The sequence below is a fragment of the Corythoichthys intestinalis genome, chromosome 20 (genome assembly GCF_030265065.1).
Source record: "Corythoichthys intestinalis isolate RoL2023-P3 chromosome 20, ASM3026506v1, whole genome shotgun sequence".
NCBI classification, from domain to species: domain Eukaryota; kingdom Metazoa; phylum Chordata; class Actinopteri; order Syngnathiformes; family Syngnathidae; genus Corythoichthys; species Corythoichthys intestinalis.
Window position 1 is genome coordinate 20,262,229 of NC_080414.1, and position 24,625 is coordinate 20,286,853.

The 24,625-nt window shown below is 39.7% G+C and overlaps 1 protein-coding gene across 3 annotated transcripts in view; it reads right to left on the reverse strand.

Moving 5' to 3' along the window:
* The window catches only part of dlgap1b (discs, large (Drosophila) homolog-associated protein 1b), a 233,648-nt gene that overhangs the window by 131,863 nt on the left and 77,160 nt on the right, over positions 1-24,625 (reverse strand). For all 3 annotated transcript variants that reach the window (XR_009061613.1, XM_057824079.1, XM_057824078.1), the window contains exon 2: positions 19,334-19,420. The gene's annotated coding sequence lies outside the window, so the exon portion shown is untranslated. The remainder of the gene's footprint in view (positions 1-19,333; positions 19,421-24,625) is intronic.

Consider the following 24,625-nt stretch of genomic DNA (forward strand, 5'->3'; position numbering starts at 1 on the left):
GTTGTATAACTTTAGTTCCTATGTGAACATTAGTTCCTACTTGTTTTATTGTGGTAGGAGGGTTTTGTATTGAACACAGGGCCGTGTTGGTTATTATTATAGCGGAGAAGACAGCAGTAAATCAACAAAGACAAGTCAAATGTGCCCCGATCTACCACTCAAGAGATCTGATGAACTCAAAAAGTGGGTTACGATTGCATATTAGTTTGAAAATCGACCGGATCCACCGTATTTTTACACGAGTGACTCCCGGTCTGCCCGATCCTAGCTACCTGTAGTAGTATTGACGCAGGAAGGTCACGTCTCGCGTCAAATAATAAACTCTGCCGTTCTTTTCGTGTGCGTCGTGTTGAGCCGCTTCTGGAATGCGTCTAACACGCGGCCGCATTGCGACTGGTGTGCATTGGCTGATTGACTTTAACGCCCGCGTTTCACTGCGTTCTCGCGGCGGCCACGTTGTTGCGCTGTTGACGTTTCTGGGTTATACTGTCCTACCGTGCTGGTCCTCATTAGAGTAGAGAACACGGAGTAAATATAATCTACACAAAGAAACTGTAACCCGATCGACTCATAGCCTCGAAAAGTAAGGGTTACATTACGCCAGAAACTTGTTCGGTACGCCTCCGTTCCGAACCGAGCACCACGTAACGAAACGGTTCAATACAAATACATGTACCGTAACACCCTTACTAGCAATTAATGAAACAACTAGAACAGGAACCGAAGAACTAATGAGCACACAACATGAATTTTGATTGTTATTTACTTCTGTAGCGCTGCAATTCATGCTCGGAGGCATGTTGGATGACAACAATGTTGACAAGCAGGTGACAGCAGAGGTTGATTGTCTCCTTCAAGGGAGCAGTGATGGCCAAATGAAGCTTCTTGAAACAAGGAAGCTTTGCAGCCAATTGGTTCAAAGCTTCATGGTGGTTCATTTGGTCTTATGACAGTCGTATGATGTCCCTGTCAAATAAAGTGTTTCCGGTTAATATCTTTTGGTGTAAGTATCCCATATGACAGTGAATAGAGCTGCGTCTTATAGTCCAGTGTGGCTTGCTCTATAAACAAATGCCATTTTCATGTCAAATTTGCTGGGTGGCAGCTTATAGTCAGGTGCACCTTATAGTGCAAAAATTACGGCCCCTGGTCACTATCATTCGAATAAACAGCGTGTCAAAAATACTTCAATGTTCATAAATGTTTTTTTTTTTTTTTAAAAGGTGCACCAATTAAATTTTTAACCCATTCAGTGCCAAAGCAGTGTTTTTAAGTTGTTTCACTTATAAATGTTTATAAATGTTAAAGGCTGCTTTACTGTGAAATTCCAAACTTGTAGTGGTTTGACTCATTGGCTGCCACTGATTGCAATCGAAATCCAGTGATTGCGAATGGTGGCAATTGCTGTGCATGTCCGTGAATGAGTTAAATTGGCTTGCTTCCCCAATTATCTCTGATGGCATACCAAGTCCGGCACAAGCTTTGTCCACATATTCTCATTCAATAGCAATGGAAAGCATGTCCAAATTTGCCACTGGTACTCTAGCTGGAGCATATTGATTATTTGACACGAGCGCTTTGGCATAGCCCAGCCGGCACGGGTCCGCTGACATATTGATGGTTCCAAACAAGCCCCCAGGCAGAGACCCATTGCTGCATTGGTTACTTTAACATAGACCTTCGTATGTACAGATGATTTGACACAAACCCTCTGGCAAAAGACATCTAACATGCTGTAGAATGGCTGATTTATTGATCGTTTGGCACAAGGCAACCCTGGGTACGTTGATCCCTTTGTAATAGGAGTAGTCGTCTCTAGACGTTTGCCTTTTATGAAGTCCAAGTGTTTAGCTAGAGACCCGACGCAGGTCGAAACATGCTGTGGTGGTTCTTAGAATGCCCTATCTTGGGTTTTTCTAAATTTAAGAATAAACCTTTGAAATCTTCACATCAGGGTTGCATCCTAAAGTTGCATTTGAATGTGTTTTTGTAAGCAGGCTCTGAGAAAACTGCTATAAAAAACCTAACACACTCAACAGCTGCTAAATGCTAAAGGAAAACAATGGCTCATTGCAGCTTTTGGCCATTTTCTCATGTTGAATTTCCTCAAATTTGAGGGAAAAATTTTTGATCATTTCGCCAGTTCTCATCAGTTTTCAAAAATGTTTATTAAGAAAAGTTTTGAAAACTCGTCAAAAACCAATGTTTGGCTTCAATGATGAATTACATTAGAGCTGCAAGTAAAGATTATTTTGAAAATTGTTTAATTGGACAATTAATCAGATTAAATGTGACTTTTTTTCAATTTCCTTCACAATTTAAGTTGAAGTTGTTTTCGGCATGTTGTAAGTAACAATGAAGACAAAATGGATGACTCAAGACAAAGAAGATCAAGATCCTCCAGGACTGGCCAGCCCAGTCACCAGACATGAACAGGATGAAAGAGGAAGCTTGGAAGACGAAACCCAAGAATGAACTCAGGGAGGCATGCAAGACTGCTTTGTTTTATGTTCCTGATGACTTCATCAATAAATTGTATAAATCCTTGCCGAACCGCATGGATGCAGTCCTTCAAGCCCATGGAGGTCATACAAAATATTAAATTTGGATCTCACAGCACCACTACTTAATTCGCTTATTGAATACCGTAAATTCCGGACTATAAGCCGCTACTTTTTTCCCTCCCTCAGTATCCTGCGGCTTATAGTCCAGCGCGGCTTATTTGTTGATTTATTTGGGTTAATAGGTAACACTTTATTTGAGAGCGGCGTCATAAGACCGTCATAATTATAACACTATCAAGGGCATTAATGAATGCTTATGACAGATGTCATTGTCATCCGGCAAACTATGTCACTAACTCCATTTATGTCCAGCTCGGATCTTTTAAATCTATTCAAAAGTGAGATAATTTGCAGATGACACAAAATGACATCTGTCATACGGATTCATTAATGCTCATGGCAGTGTCATGTCATAATTATGATAGTCATACGGCACAACTGTCAAATAAAATGTTACCAAATACCATAACTAGCAATTAATGAAACAACTGGAACAGCAACTGAAGAAATAATTGGCACATAACATGAATTTTGATTGTTATTTACATCTGTAGCGCTGCAATGCATGCTAGGAGGCATGTTGGACAGCAACAGTGTTATAACTATGACATGACACTATCATGGGCATTACTGAATGCTTATGACAGATGTCAATAAGTGTCATCCGCCAAACTATGTCACTATCTCCATTTATGTTCAGCTCGGATCTTTTACATCCATTCAAAAGTGAGATAATTTGCCGGATAACACTAAATGACATCTGATATAAGCATTCATTAATTGTCATCACAGTGTCATGTCATAATTATGATTGTCTAATGACAGTTTTATGGTGCCACTTTCAAATAAAGAGTTACCAAATGCCCTCTCTAGCAATAAATGAAACTGAAACAGTAACTGAAGAAATAATTTGCAGAGAACATGAATTTTGATTGTTATTTACATCTGTAGTGCTGCATTGCATGCTAGGAGGCATGTTGGACGACAACAGTGTTGACAGCAGGTGGAGCAGTGATGGGCAAATTAAGCTTCTTGAAGCAATGAAGCTTTTCAGCCCATTGGTTCAAAGCTTCATGGTGGTTCATTTGGTCTTATGACAGTCTTACGGTGCCGCTGTCAAATAAAGTGTTACCGGTTACTATCTTTTGGTGTAAATATTCCATAATACAGTGAGGAGTGCTGCGGCTTATCTGTGAACAAATGCTGTTTTTGTGTCAAATTTGGTGGGTGCGGCTTATAGTCAGGTGCGCCTTATAGTCCAAAAATTATGGAATTAAAAGTCAGGTTATTAGCAATTGTTTCTACAAAATGGATACGCGACAAGACTTTTTTCAGGGACTGTACATCATCACCCCGAGTGTCCATTGCAGGTATAAAAACATGGCCTAAACATGTACTAAACATGATGGATTTTTAAATCAATGGCAATAGTAAGAGAGAACAATTGTGGCTCATTAGAGCCTACACGTTTGTCCGAGGTTCCCTTTAAGGCAAAACAGTACCGCTTTTGTCCACCTGTGTCTCTAAAATCGACCAAAACTGAAAAGTTACCAGTGTTGCTTTATAGTGATTACATATACACTTATATTGTGACTTATTGAGGGTCGACATGTGTTGCTAAACCTTTATGTTCCAAGAGCCATTGCACACCACAACTATTGATGCTTTTAGTTAGCCACACTGCGCTGTCATGCATTACAATATTTTCCTAATGTGCAGCATAGAAGATAAATTCCATCTTCAGTTGTCAGAAACGCAATTAAAGTTTGCTCGAAATCACATGACTCTCGGGCTTCCTCGTAGCTCCCCTTTGATGCTAACTCTTCCCGGCATGTCGACGTGACTGTAGCCTACCGAGCGTACTGTACAAATGCACGCATAAACACGAGCCTCGTCCCTGCTGTGAACAATATGAACGTTCAATGAGTGGGAAGAGGATTAAAAACAAACAAATCCCCCAACGGAACGCGTGGCGAGGCATCTTAAATTATGCAGCTCGATGCGTTAAGTTAAACTGACTCGGCTCGCCCGAGTTTGAGTGTCTCTCAGGCGTCGACGCGGCTCTGGGAATGACGGCTAATGACATGGCTGCCTCTCTTTTATTATCTGCAGCAAGAAAACAAGTGCAAACAAGCATCAGAAGCTACAGGCAAGTTTTTACGACTAGCGTCACGGCAGCTGTTTGACGGGCTGCATTGTGATGCGGAACACACAGCACACACTAGCTTTGATTAGTCACCGCCCTTACGACCAGGGTTGAACCATTTGGGCCAGCAGAGCCTCTACACAATCACTGACCTACATTTACAAGCTAAATTTTAATATTTACTCTCTGAAAGTATTAACTTATTCCCAATGGTCTATTCTCTGTATTTCATAGCATTTCCACTATGTGCAATGATTCCTGAGCAATGTGACGAGAGAGATGATCAGGTGTGCCGCGGGAAATTATTCAATGCAATGAGTGGGTCTGAATTTTGCTTCATTTACAACATATAATGTACAGTGGTGCTTTGAGAAGAGTTCAATTTATAATCTAGTGCGCATCTCAAATCATCCCTTTCCATTGAAAAGAATTTAAAGGCTTTTAACCCTATAACACCGAACGTGTCGGCAGCGACGCGTTTACGCATGTCTTCTTTGAAGCTTCGTCACGCTGTAATTACGTCATCCACATGCCACTGGTTGGTCTCATTTGAAAGTTCGGAAGTTGATGTCCACACCAGTTTTTTATTTGAAGTCAATCCACCAAGAAAAATGGGAGATAATGTCATTTGAGTTTTATAGTTTTATTGCACTCAATATGCATTAAAATGCTGCATGGACCATGTATCTATCTCCATATTTCCATCATTTCTTGTCCTTTTTCAAAACCGAAAGCAGCACTAAAGAATACATATCCCAAGAGCCGTTGTGATGTCAAGAAGGACAGACCGAACGTGAACATTTTTAATAAATTTCCAAGCGAGGCGCCAACTAAGGAAAGGGAGGCATGCGAAGCAAGCAACGGCCGGTTGGACTTTGAAACGTGCAGAACGAATCTAAAACTAAATTTAGCGCAAGCTAATGCATTATTTCATTAACTCAAGGAAGAAGATGAGCCGTATTTGTCGTTTTCCTCGGATGAGTCGGTGTTTCGGCGAGTAGAATTGACAGCAGCGCGCAAATTGCGAAAGAGTAGGCTGTGTGACGTTGTGCGGGACGCAGATCCGTGACCTGTTCAAGAAAATAGCTTTATTGAGTGCGCAAAAAAAAAAAAAAAAAAAAAAAAAAAAAACTTTATTGGGTCGCATGCCTGAAAATTTTGAATTGAACTGAACTAGTTGTCAATATTTTTGAAAATTCTTTTTTTCAATGTTACATATATTTTTTTCTTCACTATAATCTTTTCATTTTTTATATAGATGTGTGTTTCAGAAGCTAGATTGTATGTACGTATATACTAGAGCTGTCCCGACTAGTCGACATAGTCGACGTCATCGATGACGTAAATCCCTCGACGAGCACAACATCCCGTCGACGGTTAATTTAGGGTTGAAAAATATATGCATGGAAAGTTCAGAATGTCGGACACTTGGTATGCAAGCGCGGAAAGCGGCACAAAGCCAAAAAAGCGCACCAGAAGAGTCCAAAACATTGACTTATTTTTAAAGAAACAAAGAAGGGTACACTGTTGTGTTCTGTCTCTTCAATGCCAAGCTTGGCTGCACGTCGGCCGTGAATGATAACGACAGGAGATTGCAAGTCCATTTAACTAACTAATAACATGTTTTATTAAAGTTGCTAAGCCTGTCGCGATATGCAATGACTCCATTTATCGCATGGTAAATAAAAATGAGGGCGGTCATTTTCACGGCTGTGTTTTATCGCTGCGTGCATCCATTTGTGCGTGTGTGCTGATGGCATATGAGACTAGTTCTTTTCTCTCATCAACACGCTGTAGAATTAAAGTTCAGACATACAAAATAAGAAAACACATCTATATTACCGTAAACACTATTTACGTTAGCATTGCTACATTGAGGTGAATGGGGAAAAAAGACGACCTACTTTAGCCGGCTATAAAACAGGCAGCCTTCTCCAAAACTTGCAGTTAAAAGGTGACACTTCAAACATGAAAAATCGCTGGTAAAACAGCATTTGCAAAAGGAAAAAAATCTATTACTGACACCACATGCAATCACAAAAAGTGCTTTTTTGCGGAGTGTAAAGCTTAAACTAGCAGTTTAGCGAACGTACTTCCGGCAAACATTTCAAAATAAAGGCATGTCATGTTCGTCATATAGATAACGATTTCTGGAGTTAATCCCACATACTTCAGATTCTACACTAAGAATACCTTTATGAAACGTGATTGGCAATGAATAAATATTATAATACTATTATATATAGCACTACAGTATACTATAATATTAATGCTAGGTATTTTTTATAGAATTGTTTTGAATCATCTTGGAAAGGTGAAGTCAGTGTTCTGAATCCGTTTACATTCCATTCTTTAGCACAAGTTAATTCTATCAGCATTTAAGTCATTGTTTATTTGTGATTTATTTTTGTTATTTATCTGTTTATTTGTACTTCAAGAAAGAATTTAAGTGTTCCAAAACGTTTTTGTGAATTGATGAGCGTCAACAAATATTTCATTGCTAAATTAGTAAAAAAAATAAATAAATAAATAAATAAATAAATAAATTATAAGATTAGTCGACTAATCGTAAAAATAGTCGGCTGACTAATCGGGAGAAAATTAGTCGTTTGGGACAGCCCTACTATATACTTTTGATAAGGTGATGGGTACAATACCTAACTTCACAAAGAGATATCCTCCAAACCCTTTTTGTGTTAGACGATATTTTTTTTCCCCCTACACTATTTTGCACTGCATATAAACTGTTTTGACCATAGTATGTGTAAAGGCCAAAAACGCCTATGACCATACCTGCTGTTTGTGTTGAATTGTCAAACATAAAACTATTCAATCTTATTTTTTTCTATTGAATGTTTATCCTAACAAGTTGAATAAATATTGTTAAGCTTCAAAACGGTTGGTCAAGCATGTTTGGTTGTCAATGGGACATCAGCATTACAAATTTTGAAAAAATATTTGGGATTTTTTTGTTGTTGTTGTCTTTTTGGGTCCAAAATGTGGGTTATAATTGGTCAGTGAAGAAAACAACAGTTTGGACATGAAGTTCAAGGTGTCCTGAAAAAAGGGGACCCAACTTGGGCATTGTGAACAATTTTTTCTTTGAAATATAAAGGCAACATCAAATGCATGCAAATTCGGCCAAAATAGGCTTAGATGTTAAAGGTTTAATTTGTTTGGAGAAATTTGCTCTCCCATGGATCGCTTTCTGTAGATTTTCAGTCAGGTCCTGTCTTGTTGTTAACTTATTGGCTGCCATTGCCAGCTCTAGACATCCAATCGCTTTTGACTAGGAGGTAGAACATTCATTTTGTCCCCTCCCAGTCAAAAATAATAGCGTCCCGCACGAAAGCTATTTCTAGACTGTGATGTCACCATCGTAACCCGGAATTGGGTCAACATGGACACACCCTCGCATACAATCCATGTTATTACTGGTCGTTTTCTGCCGGTAATCTTTCAAAAAAAGAACATGCCGAGTAAACACTGCTGCTATAGAACTTGTAGAAACGACTAGACATTACGACATATGAAGGATGTTTTCGTGATATGTTTCCCGAAGCCAAAAACTCTGAGGAAAAAATGTGAACAATGGATCAACTTCCATGGACGTCCAAAAGACCAGTTTAATGCCAACAAGGTTGTTCGTTGGCTGTCACTGTGTAGCATTTGCGATCGCTGCACAAAAATAGCAATGTAAATTACCCCCCCAAGAATGGTGAGAGACATAAGACAACCAGAGGATATAATATATAAGAAAGACAGGGCATATGGTGGTAAAGGATAGATTGTTGAAACAGGAAAATGTCATTGTCAGTGGCGTAAGGCAACGCACACAAGAAAAAGGTGTCAATTAAAAAGCTACCTCTGGATCAGGTCGGCTCTTTTTCCCGTCTTTTTCAGCCCTCGGCACTCAAGGCATCCCTTTAACGGAACATTTGTATGTTCTTCCACATCTTTACCAGTGAATAATTTTCAGACAGAATTGGTAGGTTTAGCTCTGTAAACATCTCGTTCGCACACTATTTCCATTCATTTACTATTGGGGACAAACAGGAGGTTGACCCACCTAGCCACAATTGCTAACGTCATGAATATTAAAGAGCAAAAGTGACGTGTTGCATGCGGTACGCCCTTGGCACTGAATTTTGAGCATGCACAGCCAGTCCTCTCAATTTAAATCGCTAGGATGTCTCTCGTAGTCAATTTGAATTGAATATACTGGATATGCTACTTAATATAAGTAGTATTGCTCTCTTTGTATGACTACTCTGATTAAGGGGACGCCCTGTGAGGAGCAGTAAAGAGGATAAGAAAAGAGAATTGGAGTTTCTACTTGATTTGACGTTAGACATGTGCCAATTACAGGTTTCAAGGTAGACCATGGTATGAAAACGTCAAGGTTTCCAAACCGCAAAAATTTTACGTCATACCGTCCCTAAGGTATTAGCTATTTTTTATGTTCCAAAAATGCATTCAGAAATCCCTCGCTTGCAGCCGTTTCAGACCAGCTACGAGAGTTAACTCCTGCATGTTTAGTGTGTCTAGCGGTAGTAAAACGAGTTTTTTTTCTCTCTGGCAACTGTGTTGAGAAAGACTGTGTGTGTATATGTCAGTACTTCTCAAATAGTGATAGTAATACTTTTTTTTTTGCCGTACTAGAATAAAGTGTACTTGCACATCCACTCAGTGGGTGGCAGTGGCGCTCTGATTTTCAAAGTGCGCGCAGTATTTTTGAAGTAAGCAAGAGCACACGGAAGAGACTCACGAAGAGCTGGAGAGCTGTGCGCTGTTTTCGAAAGCCGTTTTCTGGTGTAGGCGCGCTATCCTATTCCCCTCACTATCCACTCGCGGGGGCCTGCGCTTGTCAGTGACGTTCCTATAGTGAACCTACACCAGCTGGATTCACGCAGCGACCCACTGTCTTCTCCGGTTCTCACGTGTCCGCCCGAGAAGTGCCATTTTCGGCTTGGGATCGTCACTACGACCGCCATCACCTACGGTTCTCCCTCGGCCGCCGAGAATGCGCTTTTTTCGGGCCGTTTGCCTTTTGGCTTTGACATTTAATACAGTAGTAGATTAGGAAAGACCACTGTTTACTGTGTCTAAAAATGATTATAGCGGACAGCTGGAAGCCAAATCAATTGAAACGCCAGTTAATGACATTAGACCCCAATCTCATTGATAAGCCGCTTGTTTGTTTTTTAGCGAAAACGTGCAGAATATTGCCAACAATCGTCCCGCTTTGTTAGTGTTATATCAGTAAACCAGTGAGCACCGTTAGCATGCTCAATGCAAAATAACCCCACACCATTGCAAACTGGAGGTGATACTGGAGGTGAAAACTGTCCTTCTGTCCAAAGCAGAGGTTGCGCTAGACTTTTTCGTTGTCTGTCATTTTGACTGACAGTGTCATAAAAATCCGGTCATAATCTATTTTTACCCGTCACTTACATTTTTAAAATGATAATAATGACATATTCAATAGTATTTCGTTTTCATTCATTTTTTATTAATATTCCGTCCGAACAAGCTTAACAAGAGGCAAACAGACAGCGGAGTGCACCAATCAGCGATGGGCAGACATGCCGTTAGCAAAGCGACGAGGGCAGGACGAGGGACTTGCGCGCGGAAGTAAACATACGAGGAGAACGGAGTTTATTCAACATGGCTAGCGCGAGACAGACTGTTGTCAATGACTCGTGTCGATGTGTTTTAGCTCATTTAAAACAATTTACCGCGGATTGGAACATATTCTCGGCTCTCCCGTCACCATCCGTGTTGATGTAGAGACGACTTTCGGCACGCAAGAGTGACGTTGCTCGTGAAGAACACGTCACACAAATAAACAAATCTGATTTGTCGACTGATTTTGTACCTACTCGAGAGGCTGTGTCCCAGACTTTTCTCTCAGTGTTTGAAAAATACAGGGAGAACCGTCTGGCCGTGTCAGGCAAACACTCAGTTGCCTTGACATTTTTCCAAATAAGGCCAACGACGTTATGCATCAAGAGAGACAATAGCTAATTAATATGCTCACTCGCCACCCTGTGGTCTGGGGTGTGAATTGCAACCTGTCAAAATGACGGATGGACTTCAATTTTTCCGTCACCGTTTTAAAAAAATGTCAACGACGGAAAATATTCGGTTAACGCGACCCCTGGTCCAAAGACACTTTTTTTCTTCTTCTTCTTCTATTCAGTTTTGTTTTTTCGGTCAAATTTTTTTGCATATTGTCCTCATGAGTTAATGTTTCTAATCAATTTGAATTTGTTATTATTTACTGATTTTATTTTTCAGTATCAAATGGTCAAAAATGTACCTTGAGTGTATTTTTACAGTTTGGATGTGACTTTTTTTTTTCAATTCAGGCAAATTGATGCGCGTTAAGTCTTTTCTGTTACAAACAAAACAATGTTAATAAAGTTATACTTTATAAGTTGATCTCTGTTATTTTCTCTAATAGAAAAAAAGGATACAATGTGAGGCAGAGGCATACTTATAATAGTAATATTATAGACAAATGATACTATTTACAGTGGCGGCAGAGTTTGGGGGGCGCGAAACATTTACGTCTTCCTTGGGGGGTGGGCGTAACAGAAAATAATTGAGAAGCACATGTATATGTAAACATGATACGAGTCATACATACGGCTTTTTATGGAAAATAATTAAATGGCTCATCTAAAGTCTAAAGTCATCCTTTAAATCAGGGCTGAAAACGCTTTTGTTTAGCACTGCATATCAATAACTGTCTATATATTTCAATCTATTTGCTTTCTATTCCTCTTGTGCTTATCTCCATTGCTGAATTCAATTATTAGAAGTAGTAGTAGTATTTATTTTATTCTATTCGTGATTAAATTTGATTTTTATGTATAATTTTATTTCCTATTTCGATTGCCTTTGTTTTTAATGTGATTTTTATGATCTTCATATGATGTAAAGCACTTTGAATTTCCTTGTGTTGAATTGTGCTATATAAATAAGTTTGCCTTGCCTCTAAAGGACTGCATTTATTTTCATTTTATTTTGAATATTTTTTTATTTCTTATTTTAACTTAACATACTTATGTTCCAATTGGCTGATTTTGAAAAATAAAAATTCTGTTCAATGGATTTTTTTTTTCCAAAACCCAGATACCTCAAAGTAACAGATTTTAGAGCTGTACTTGCAATACCGTGAAACCGTGATATTTTGGCTTAATGTTATATGTTATATATTATACATATTATATATATGTTATACAACCCCCCTAAATTACCCACGCGATACACTTCTAAAGGTTTCCTAACATGTTAATGATTTCAGAAGAACATATGCAAAAGGAATGTTCCCAAAATCTGCATTTTTAAATTGCCGTTTTTTTTTTGGTCAATCCAGGTAGAACACTTATTCATGCAAATGCATTCACTTGGGGAGTCATTTAGTGTTTGTGTTGCGTTTTTGCACCGCACATATAATTTTCCCCACATTAGCCCGGTGCGGTTCGGAGGGCTAATTAGAAACAAAATGTAAAGGTGATTTACGATCGAGTGTTTTCACCAAATGAACTGTGAAATGTGCGTCCATGGCGAGTGAGCGGCATCAATTGCCTTCCGACTTCATAAACTGTCCAAGATAAAAAGCCCCTAACAAACTCACATGCTGCGGTGACAAACGCTTTACCAAAAATACGCAATTTATTTTTCAAGCACGATGTTATCACAGAGAATGCTTAAGACTCCAAGCGTGGTCAACCTCGGCCCCGCAGATGCAGATATGATCTTAAATTGGGCTTTGAGAGGCAGGCAAGTTAGCAAATAAGTAATTATGAAATAATGAAGTTGAGAAGTGTGAAGATAAGGAAGGAACGCTTTACAATCAAGCATATCAAAGTTCATTAAACATTCAAAAATGAAGCAAAGACCTCATTTTCTTGGGAGTTTCTTCATTCAACAGCACAAACGCACATTAAAAATGACTCCGCAAACTATTTTTGCGTTGTTCTAATTGACTTTTGGTACAGAATGAAACTCTCCATCCAGCTGAAATAATAAGGTGTGCTTTAATTCTTGATTCTCGGCGTATTTTAATGAAAGCATGACAGACAGGCGCTTTCCCACAAGAAAATATGAAGGTATTTGTAGGGCTGAACGTGAAATGGAAAAAGAGCTACGCAGCTGAAAATCTGAGATATTTCCTTGGACATTAACCTTGTTTAAATCTCTCGATGATTGCCACCTCCACTCGGCTTAAGGTCTCACACATAAATATTTTGCCTTTATTTTTTAAATGGAGGAAATGTCAATCACATTTCCCTGTACTCATTTAACATATACTATGCTAGTAATTACAAATTATGTGTACTGTATATGTTAAACATACTCTAGGTGGATTTTTTAAAGATGTCATATTTATTAAAGCACAATGCATATTTCAAATTATTACTATTTAGTGTGTCTATTAATATAACTGAAAAACCTACGATAGGTGTAAATGTAAGACTTTTTCAATGCCATTTGAAATTAAAGACCAACTTCACAACAACACACAACAAAAATGGGATGAATTACACAGAGTTAGGATATTTCACCAAAAGGTTTATTTTAACATAACATTGCTAGTGCTAAAACGATTAATCGGTTAACTCGAGTATTCGATTAGAAAAAAAAGATTCGAATTAAATTTTGCTGCTTCTAGTATTCGTTTAATTAAAGTGGCGTTGTAATGGTTTATTTTGAAAGTGTTTGCATTTAGTTTTATTGATTTGGGTGGATACACTGCCTTCTGGTCTGCCTCATTTCACATGGGTGAATCCAGCTGCCCCCTGTTAAGACCAACATTAGCAAAGTTTTTTTTTGTAGCTATTTTTTTTTTATGCATTCGTAATTTAGTTTTTAAGTATATTTAGTCGTTGTTTGTGGGAATATGTGTCTGAACCATTTATTAAGAGCATTGTAAAAAAAAACAACAACAAAAAAACAACAATTTTAAAGCATTTAAGCTAGCTGACTTTTGCTATGAAAGTTAGCCAATTGTCCTTTTGTTGCACAAAGAGCCTCATTTATTTATTTATTTTTTAACCGTTTGAGGCTCAACTCAGGTATTTTAATTTTTCATGGTCCTTAACTGATTACTCGATTATTCGAACTAACTAGTTCAACGATTAATCGACTACTAAAATAATCGATAGCTGCAGCCCTAAACATTACTTCCTGGTCCATCTCGGTGGAAACAAGAGTTGCACAGAACTGGGAAAGGCGTTTTTTTGGCAGCTTAATTTTGAGGCTTTATGCTTTGCGCTGTGCATTTAAGATTCCAACACTTTGACTGCCGTTGTGCACAGTTTAAAATCAGTACAGGTAGTCCCCGGATTACGAACGAGTTCCGGTCCTACGCTGGCTAGTTAACACCAATTTCCGTCTAAATATGAATTAAACCTTTATATACCCCTAAATACCCCCTAAATCTCAAAATAACTATCCAAAAACATGTATTATATGTCATTGTACTGTCCTCGCCGAGATATTGGAGCCAAGTCCTGGCTAGACAGCGAGCAAAGCTTCAAAATGAAGATGTCAGACGTCCGTGTGGTTTGCTGACTTTATTTAGCTGCTCAGTACATCAACACTCAAAAAAATGAAATTAAATCAATTATCTTCAATACCATCAATACAAATTTGCATTTATAACTAGCTGCTGATACAGCAATAACAATCCACACAAACGATTAGCATCTATCAGTTAGCGTCCGCACATCAAAAACGATCACATTAACTCACCCCTAGTATTCGAAGTAGGGCTGTCAAACGATTAAAATTTTTGATTGAGTTAATTACAGCTTAAAAATTAATAATGGTAAATAATCGCAAACCATCTTAAAAAATGCCATATTTTTCTGTAAATTATTGTTAGAATGGAAAGATAAGACAAAATGGATATACAATATACATTCAACATACGGTACATAAGTACTGTATTTGTTTATTATAACAAGACAACAAGATGGCATTAACATTATTAACATTCTGTTAAAGCGATCCATGGATAGAAAGACTTGTAGTTCTTAAAAGATAAATGTTAGTACAAGTTACAGAAATTTTACATTAAAACCCCTCTTAATGTTTTCGTTTTAATAAAATTTGTAAAATTTTATTAAAACTTTATTAAAACTTTTTATTAAAATTTTTATTAAATCAAGATGTCTCAATGCATGCTTTGGCAAACACAACAGACAGTGATAATGGCGACGGACCAGGGAATTTTAAAGGTAGCGTGCTCATGTAACGGGTGACCACAGGTCCTTTGTGTGCGTTGCATAGAAACCTCCTTCTTCTTGGTGCCTTCAAGAGGTGCACTGGTGGCTAAAGCTCCTATCCTGGGCTTTTTGGCTTAGTGGTCAGCGCGCTCGCCTGCCGTGCTTGATGCGTCGTTTGGTGCGGGTGCAAATCCTGACCTGGATGAGGGGGACGGATCGCATCGTAGCTCCATGCAGACTGGTTACACTCAAACTTTGTGTACTCAAAAATGTTCAATATTTAGCATTGTTACTTTACGGAACCCTTAAGAATAGTGTTCTGATTATTGCGCAGTAGGCCTAACATACAGTTTCAGAGATTTACACTAGTTAATGGTCAGGAGTTTACATTTATGTTTTCTTAACAGACTAATATATTTGATCATAATAAATACCATCCATCCATCACCTTCCGCTTGCTCCAGGGTCGGGTCGTGGGGGCAGCAGCTTTAACAGGGAAGCCCAGACTTCCCTCTCGCCAGCCACTTCAGCCAGCTCCTCTGGCGGGATCTCTAGGCGTTCCCAGGCCAGCCGAGAGACAGTCTCTCCAGCTTGTCCTGGGTCGTCTCCGGGGCCTCCCGGTGGTGGTACATGCCTGGAACACCTCTCCGAAGAGGCGTCCAAGAGGAATCTGAACCATCTGCCCACGCCACTTCAGCTGGCTCCTCTCAATGCGGAGGAGTAGTGGCTTGACGCAGAGTCTCTCTTGGATGACCAAGCTTCTCTATCTCTAAGGGAGAGCACGGACACCTTGCGGAGGAAACTCATTTCAGCAGCTCGTATCCAGGATATTGTTCTTTCGGTCGCGACCCAGAGCTTGTGAACATAAGTGAGGGTAGGAACGTAGATCGACTGGTAAAATGAGAGCTTTGCCTTTCGGTTCAGCTGCTTCTTCACCGATAAAGAGTCTGCATTACTGCAAATGCTGCACCGATCCACCTGTCGATCTCCTGCTCCATCCTACGCTCACTTGTGAACAAGACCCCAAGGTACTTGAACTCCTCCTCTTGAGGCAGGATCTCATCCCCAACCCGGAGAGGGCACTGTCCCCTTTTTTGACTGAGGACCATGGTCTCAGATTTGGAGGTGCTGATCTTCATCCCAACTGCTTCACACTTGACTGTGAACCACTCCAGTGAAAGTTGGAGGTCAAGGCTTGATGAAGCCAACAGCACCAAATCCTCTGCAAAAAGCAGAGATGCAATGCAGAGGTCACCAAACCGGATCCCCACCCCCAACGCTTCAGCTGCACCTAGAAATTCTGTCCATAAAAGTTATGAACAGAGTCTGTGACAAAGGGTAGCTTTGGCGGAGTCCAACCCTGACTGGGAACAAATTCGACTTACTGCCGGCAATTCGGACCAAACTCTGACACCGGTCTTACAGAGATCGAACAGCCCTTACCAAGGTTGCCTGGCATGGCCAGACTGTTCTCCCTGTATTTTTTAAACACTGTGAGAATAGTCTGGGACCAGCTCCTTAATGGCCTCTTGAGGAAAACGCAATCATCCGTCCATTTAGATTCGATTATTTGCATGACGTGTTCTTAACGAGCAACGTCACTCTTGCGCGTCGGAAGTCGTCTCCACAACAACACAGATGGCGAACGGGAGAGCAGAGAATATGTTCCAATTTGCGGTAAAATCAGTTTTAAATGACCAAAAACACATCAACACAAGTCATTGACAACAGACTGTCTCGCGCTAGCCATGTTGAATAAATTTCTCCATTCTCCGTTCGCGCTAGTTTCTTGTCGCTTTACCAACGTCACGTCCGCCCGTCGCAGAGTGGTCCACTCCGCTGTCTGTTTGCTGTGGCTGCTCCCCTTTGGGGATTTGATCCGCCCGACGGTCGCCAGACTCAATCGCTGGAACAGCGATAAGTCTGGAGTTCCAGGCTATTACCAAGGGGCTCAGTACCCTGTACTCCCGGAGCACCCCCTACAGGACTCCCCGAGGCACACGGTCGAACCCCTTCTCTGGATCCACAAAACACATGTAGACTGGTTGGGCGAACTCCCATTCACCCTCAAGGACCCTGCCAAGGGTGTAGAGCTGGTCCACTGTTCCACGACCGGGACAAAAACCACACTGCTCCTCCTGAAACTGAGATTCGACTTCCAGACAGACCCTCCTCTACAGCACCCCTGAATAGACTTTACCGGGGAGGCTGCGGAGTGTGATCCCACTATAATTGGAACACACCCTCCGGTCCCCCCTTTCTTCCACCCCGTCTGCCAATCAAGAGCCACTGTCCCCGATGTCCACGCTTAATGTTCTAAAATACTGTATATAGTGTTTTTATGCTTCAATCAGTTAATATAAACATATTTGATGTGAAAGATGATAATGTGTACAACATGAAAAGTAATGTCATTTACTTTGAATAACTAATTACTAAGGGTGTAACAGTACATGTATTTGTATTGAACCGTTTCGGTTCGGGGTGCTCAGTTCGTAACGGAGGTGTACCGAACGAGTTTCTAACGTAATGTGACCCTTACTTTTCAAGGCTGTGAGTCGATCGGGTTACAGTTTCTTTTTGTAGATTATATTTACTCCGTGTTCTCTACTATAATGAGGACCAACACGGTAGGACAGTATAACCCAGAACCGTCAACGGCGCGACAACGTGGCCGCCGCGAGAACGCAGTGAAACACGGGCATTAAAGTCAATGAGCCAATGCACACCAGTCGCTGTGCGGCCGCGTGTTAGCCAGAAGCGGCTCAACGCAACACACGCAAAAAGAACAGCAGAGTTTATTAATGTAAGATAAGTTGTATGCCAAATATATTATGCCAGTTTGCTCTCCTGCAGCTATTTTACGCGCACTCCCAAGCTATTATGAAGAATACAGTTTTAGCTCATAATCATGTGCTTACCGGTAATTGCTCACATTCTGCTGATGAATACACACACACATATGTTGATTCATCACACAACGTCTCAGTACTTTTCCACCAAGCTACAGTACTTTGAGTGCAAATGTGTGTTCAAAACAAAGATATCTTGCCTGCTCAGGAGTGTGACTGTTAATTTAATCAAGAAGTACTGTTCAATCAATGACTAGAATACTGCCACGTTGGACAACAGTGTTGTAACTGTATTCCACCCATCAACAAGCCCTCAATAAAAGTCTGCAGCGCGGGGGAGTTCGGAGAGAGAATTTGATGAGACATTGGTCGCGGAACTCTGTCTTCTGGCTCTCCCAGCTTGCAGGTTGAAAAACGTCAACTCTCTGACTCTGTCTCACTTTATGCCCTGCCTTTTGTCTGCTTGCCTTGGATAAATAAGTTAAAGAACGAGTTTTAGACCCAACAATTTTTGACGCAAGACGCAGCCCTCCTGCGTCAATACTACTAGCTAGGATCAGGACGGAAGTCACTCGTGTAAAAATACGGTGGATCCGATCGATTTTCAAACTAATATGCAATCGTAACCCACTTTTTGAGTCCATCAGATCTCTTGAGTGGGAGATCGGGGCACAGTTGACTTGTCTTTATTGATTTACTGCTGTCTTCTCTGCTATAATAATAACCAACACGGCCCCGTGTTCAATACAAAACCCTCCTACCACAATAAAACAAGTAGAAACTAATATTCACATAGGAACTAAAGTTATACAACGTAAAATATACAATATAAATGAATACTACATCACATTTGTGAAATATAAACACATAATAAATAGCCCAATAAAATAGATTGAAATGAGCTAAAACACCAGTAATTAAATAATAAGAATAATACACAGATCCTGCTTAAACAATTTATTAGTTTCTGTGTGGCGCTTTGACTTGAGAAAATCCACCAATAAAGCTTTTGAAAACCGCTCATAAGAAAAAAAAAAAAAAAAAGATTCATTGGGGCATTTGTAAACTACATGTTAAAATCTTTGTCATTGGGATTGCTTTTCTCTTTAGCACAGGACTTCTGTTTTCTTCTTTCAGAAACAAAGCTGACCAATACGTGGGGTCTGAAAGGCAAATTGTTGTTGGATTATCTTTAAATACCCGCTACTTTTTGAGTACAATTCTACCTTTGTATAGGCTAATGTTCCCATGTTGAAAGCACAAAAGTGTGTAATAAACAACTAGCACATTTATATTTTGCATTTTGTTTTCTTACTGTACTGAAAATGAACCGAACCGTGACCTCAAAACCGAGGTACGTACCGAACAGAGATTTTTGTGTACCGTTACACCCCTACCAATTACTCTTACAATGAGGTAACTGAGTTACTAACTCGATTACTTTTTGGAGAAGTAATTTGTAACTGTAACTAATTACTTTTTAAAAGTAAGATTTACAACACTGCGGACACTCATTTGTTCCCCACTGACCTGCTTCAACGTCTGAGCTCGTGCATCTTCCCCCCGTCTGCGTTTAATTCTGCCGCCTTTGTCCTCCACACACGCTCATCTCTGCACCTGCAAAACAAACCAAAAGACAAAGGTCGGCGGCTGAAGAAGTCATCACCGGAAATAAATTTTAAAAAACACATCGCTGCTGCTTGTTTTCCTTCAGGTTTCCTGCTGCTAAAGTGCCGGTGGGTGAATTCTCATTTGGAGGATAAAAAGGAAAAAACTACGGCAAATCCCCCACGAAAGGAAATCGAAACGCTCCATCTTCAAAAGAGCAGAGTGGAGAGATTAGAAGACTTTAAAATGTGGCCGTGAGAATAACAAGCGAATAGCAGCTGTCTTCTCTTCTTGAGCTATGATGAACAATTCATGGCCAGTGCGAGGAAAGAACACTAAAAAGAAGGGGGGGGGGGGCTTCATTTTATAGCCATTTTTACTGTTTTGGTACCCCACGATTAAAACACCGTTTGGAGGCAGAGCGAATGTGATTCAATGACTAACCTCCACTTGTAATATTGACAAAATCACCCGTGCTCTGCTCACATTGTTGAATGCATACACAAGCGGCTGGTCTTGGAATATCAGAAAATTAACTTCGAGGGTGTTTGTTCACTTCCAATTCGCTCTCATCGCGAAACAAAACTATTTTTCTTAAGATGAGTAGCACAAGTAATACTGAAAATTCAAGCAAATTTCTTCAAGGTTAAATTTGTGTATAGTGCAGTTTCTTGTTTGCCTGGTGAAGGTGATGAAGAGGAAGTGGCAGGAGGTTCAATAAGAGGGCATGGAACAGATGGTGGTCTGAGTGATGGGGTCCTGGTGGAAAGTGGCGAGGGCACCACACACATAAACACCAGCTAGATTGGGCAGACACTCTACGACACATTGCATAGATCTTTCTCAAGGTTTTTCCACTCTCAAGTCGTGTCAAAAGTAACTGAAGATGAATTAAGACTTTTTTTTAAAAACATATAACAACTAGGCCTGTCGCGATAACAAATATTAGTGTGCGATAATTATTATCATAAATTATTGCGATATGCGATATTATTGCGCCCCCCAATTTTTTTTTAACCAATTTACAATAACAACAATAAAAAACAACAATATTGATACCGCACAGCACCACAGAATAAATAAAATGTGTTAAAAAAAGAAAAAAAAAATGCACTTAATAACTTAAGCATTTAGGCAAATGAAAACTTTTCCCCGTCATAGCTTCTGCAATGGTGTTCCATAGGGATGCAACGATACAGTTAAGTCACGGTTCGGTACGATTTTTGATACGGGGGTCACGATTTTTGATCCGATTCAATACATTTAATGCTCCGTAAAAAAATATAACAATTATATTTTTTGTTTCGTTTTTTTTTTTTTTTTTTGTGCTAGCGAGCAAAAATTAAATTGCCATCATATAAACATGCATTTTAGTGCATAATATTTACTGTATGTGCTTACTTCTTACTGATCTGAAAATGTTTGTACAATAGTGCTGAGAACAATCTTTACTGTTTGTAAAGTGAGGCAAGGCACACTGTTGATTGCTACAGCTTTCTTAGCAGCTAGGTTTACTACATGAGCAAGACATCCTATTTGTGGTCCGAATCCATCTGTGTCACGTACTGAATTAACAATATTTGCAACATTATCTGTAGTCACTAGTATGGAATGATTTGGCCTTCCTAACTTCCATTCAGTCATGACAGTTTAGAATTCATCGATGTAGTATATGGACTACGTAACCCATAATCACTCTGTGCTCACGTAGCCAATGGCATGGGACGTAGCACATCTAGAGTGCCATTTCATGATATCTAGTGTATGCGCGCATTAAAAAAGTTAACAAGCGCCGCTGAAGTCACGTCTGCTCATTACTACACAACACCAGCATATGACACAGCGCTCTTAATTTCAGTCAGCTGTTTATTGTCAAAGCGAGGTTGTTCGTAGCAGCCTAGTCGGTAACAATGTTTTGGCGGACTTGGTTGTAAATATCCGGCGTTGTGCCGAAAAACAGCCACCCGCGTGAAATGTCACTCCTGACGGGAGCGCCCACACGTCAACGACACCGGCGCGCTGTAGATGGTCCACAGTCACTCCGGAGCACTGATGCGGACGGTGTTCGGCCATTCCTTACTACGCGGCGAAACGTCCTACACAATGCTCAGGGCGCTTGCGCGCATGCATTCACACGCATGCGCACATCGGTTAGAGGCGGCGATTACTCACTATTTTTGTTTTTATTTAGTTATTTAGAACCTTTTCACAGCCTCAAAGATACTTTTTGCATGTATTACACTCTCATACTTTTAACCATTGTGTTTTTTTGTGTTAGCTTTGAAGCAGTTGACCACATTAGTCACGTAGCGTGTTTAAACCGTCCTTATTTGATATAACTACATTTAAGTATTTTCTGCAGGCATTTTTTTCGTACCTTATTCCTGTATGCATCTAAACAAAACAAGTTTAGAGCGCACGGTAGTACTTTAGGTGTCAAAATCGACTAATGTAGGACGTTTCGCCGTTGTAGAATATTTTGGCAGAACACCGGTATACATTGAACAACAGGATATAATGGGAACGATTGGCTCCGGCGCTAGTTTTTGCCGGACTTGGAACGAAGATGCATTTTGCGCAGTTGGTAACGAGGAATCCGAACTTTTAACAGCATGTCTGCCGCACGCGCGCACGCACGTGCACGCGAGGCGATAAATCGCAGCGGAAAAATTACCGCCTTCATTTTTATATATCGCGCGATAAATGGAATTATTGCATATTGCGACAGGCTTAATAACAACTACTGTATAAATAGCTTCATACCATGCAAAGATCTACTGTAAGTTAACCAAACTTTAGATGTAGAATTCCCGATCGATCGGGTCCGATCACGTCATTTTCACAGTATCGGTATCGGAATCGGCAAAAAAATATCGGACATGCCTTTTTTTTAATATATATATATATTATTTAAATCGTTTTCTATTTGTATTTAACGTTATAGACAAAATGTCTTACACTCAGAGTAGTTTTGGCTTAAAGTAAGGCTATCAAATTTATTGCGTTAACGGCAGTAATTAATTTTTTTCAATTAATCACGTTCAATAATTAACGCATGTGCTGCACAACCCACTCACGCGTTGTCGCATTTAATCTATAAAGACGCCGTTTTACCTATAGATAGTGCTAGAAGGCAGCGTATAATGAGTAGAGAGAATTTTGACAGCCTTTGGAGGATTTTTTATGTGGCTAAAGCCTTACAATACCTCTCTCAGCAATTAAAAATAACGTGGGAGGCAATGTGGGGAAGAAAGGTATAGTTGATCATTTTCTTTACACCCTATGTTCTTTCCCAACGCAGAGAGGATATATCAATTGGTGCCCCTACGCACAGTCATAGTTGCACTTCCCATCATGCATTTGGGCAGAAGTTAAATGGCTGCAGTATCATTTACTGAAAGCTCATCAAATACACTAGATGGCAATATTTAGTCACAATATACAGAGTCACATTTATCCTTTAAGAATTACAAGTATTTCTATCCGTGGATCCCTCTCGCAGAAAGAATGTTAATAATGTAAATGCCATCTTGAGGATTTATTGTCATATTAAACAAATACAGTACTTATGTGCTGTATGCTGAATGTATATATTCGTCCGAGTTTTATTCATTTTTTTCTTAATGCATTGCCAAAATGTATATGATCGGGAAAAGTTATCGGGAATGATTGGAATTGAATCGTGAGCAAAAAAAAAAAAGCAATTGGATCGGGAAATATCGGGATCGGATCAAACTAAAACGATCGGGATCGGAAGAAAAAAAACATGATCAGAACAACCCTACCTAATACCACACCACACAAAGTCAGATCTCAATTATTATTATTTAACATATTTAGATGGGGCTTTGCAAGGCAAAGGCCCAAATAGTAAAATTCGCCCATATAGTAAAATTCCTTTTATTTTTTTGAATGGCGTTTCTTCGGCACGCCGCACACCCCAAACCATTTGACCGACCGTCACCGACTATACCATGTCAAAATGAACAAAATTTTCGTGCAATGCAGGGAATTTTTTGAATGACCCCTCCAAAATTTTCCATTCGCACGGAAACAAGTTTATTTTTTTGTTGAAAAAACAAAACATTTTCAAAACGCTACTTGTCCTACAATTTTTGACCAAATCGCATAATTTACACATGAAAAATTCCAGGACAGTAAGGGACATAAAAGTTGCATACAGAATTTTGCAAAAACGTACGGTTCCCCAAAAATTCGCCAAAAACTGTCCCATTCATTTCTAATGGGATGCCATTGACAGCCATGCATGTCCAAATATCCCATTCATTGTCAATGACAGGAAAACAGGTTCTTTTGATTTTTGGCCATTTACCATTACAGCCCATTGACATTTTGTGACCTGATATCAACAGGATGTGTGCCCGAAATGTCCCCAAATTAAAAAGGAAGTTACCCAATATCAACAGGACGTGTCCCCCAGATGGATATCAACAGGACATGTCCCCGAAAAGTCCCTAAATCAATAGGAAGTGACCTCATATCAACAGGACGTGTCCACAAAATGTCCCCAAATCAACAGGAAGTGACCTGATAGACCTGTATCTACCACAGCAAAGCTCCATCGTAATTTCTCCAGAAATTGCAGTTTTGAGTTTTCATATGTCGTTTTAAAAGAATTTGAATTATCATACGGAGTAAATATTAACGTAAAATTTGCAGCACTTAAAGTGCTGAAATTCCTTTTGCAAACAAAGGTACTCATGATCGATATTTTAAACACAAACCCAATGTTGCCGTATTTTTCGGACTAAGTCGCAGTTTTTTTTCCCCCTCCATAGTTTGGCTGGGGGTGTGATTTGTACTCTGGAGCAATTTCTGTGTGAAATTACAACAACATTGTTGCTGGTTAGCATGTTCTTTATGCTACTTTATGCTATTGTTATCTGAATAATATTAATAACAATCTTAATAGCAATGTTACATTAACGTTGTTTACGCTTCATGTAACGTTAGCATACAGTACACTTATTCAGGCTGTTGTTCTGTATTCTATTTTTATTTTAAAATTGCCTTTCAAGATGACATGTTCTCGGTGTCGGATTTTATCAAATAAATTTCCCCCCAAAATCCGACATACTCCGGTGCAACTTCTGTTTTGCGCATTTGCGCATTTTTGGCTGGTGCGAGTGATACTCATGTACGATTTATAGTCCGAAAAATACAATATATGACCTTATCAAGCCGATAACAAAA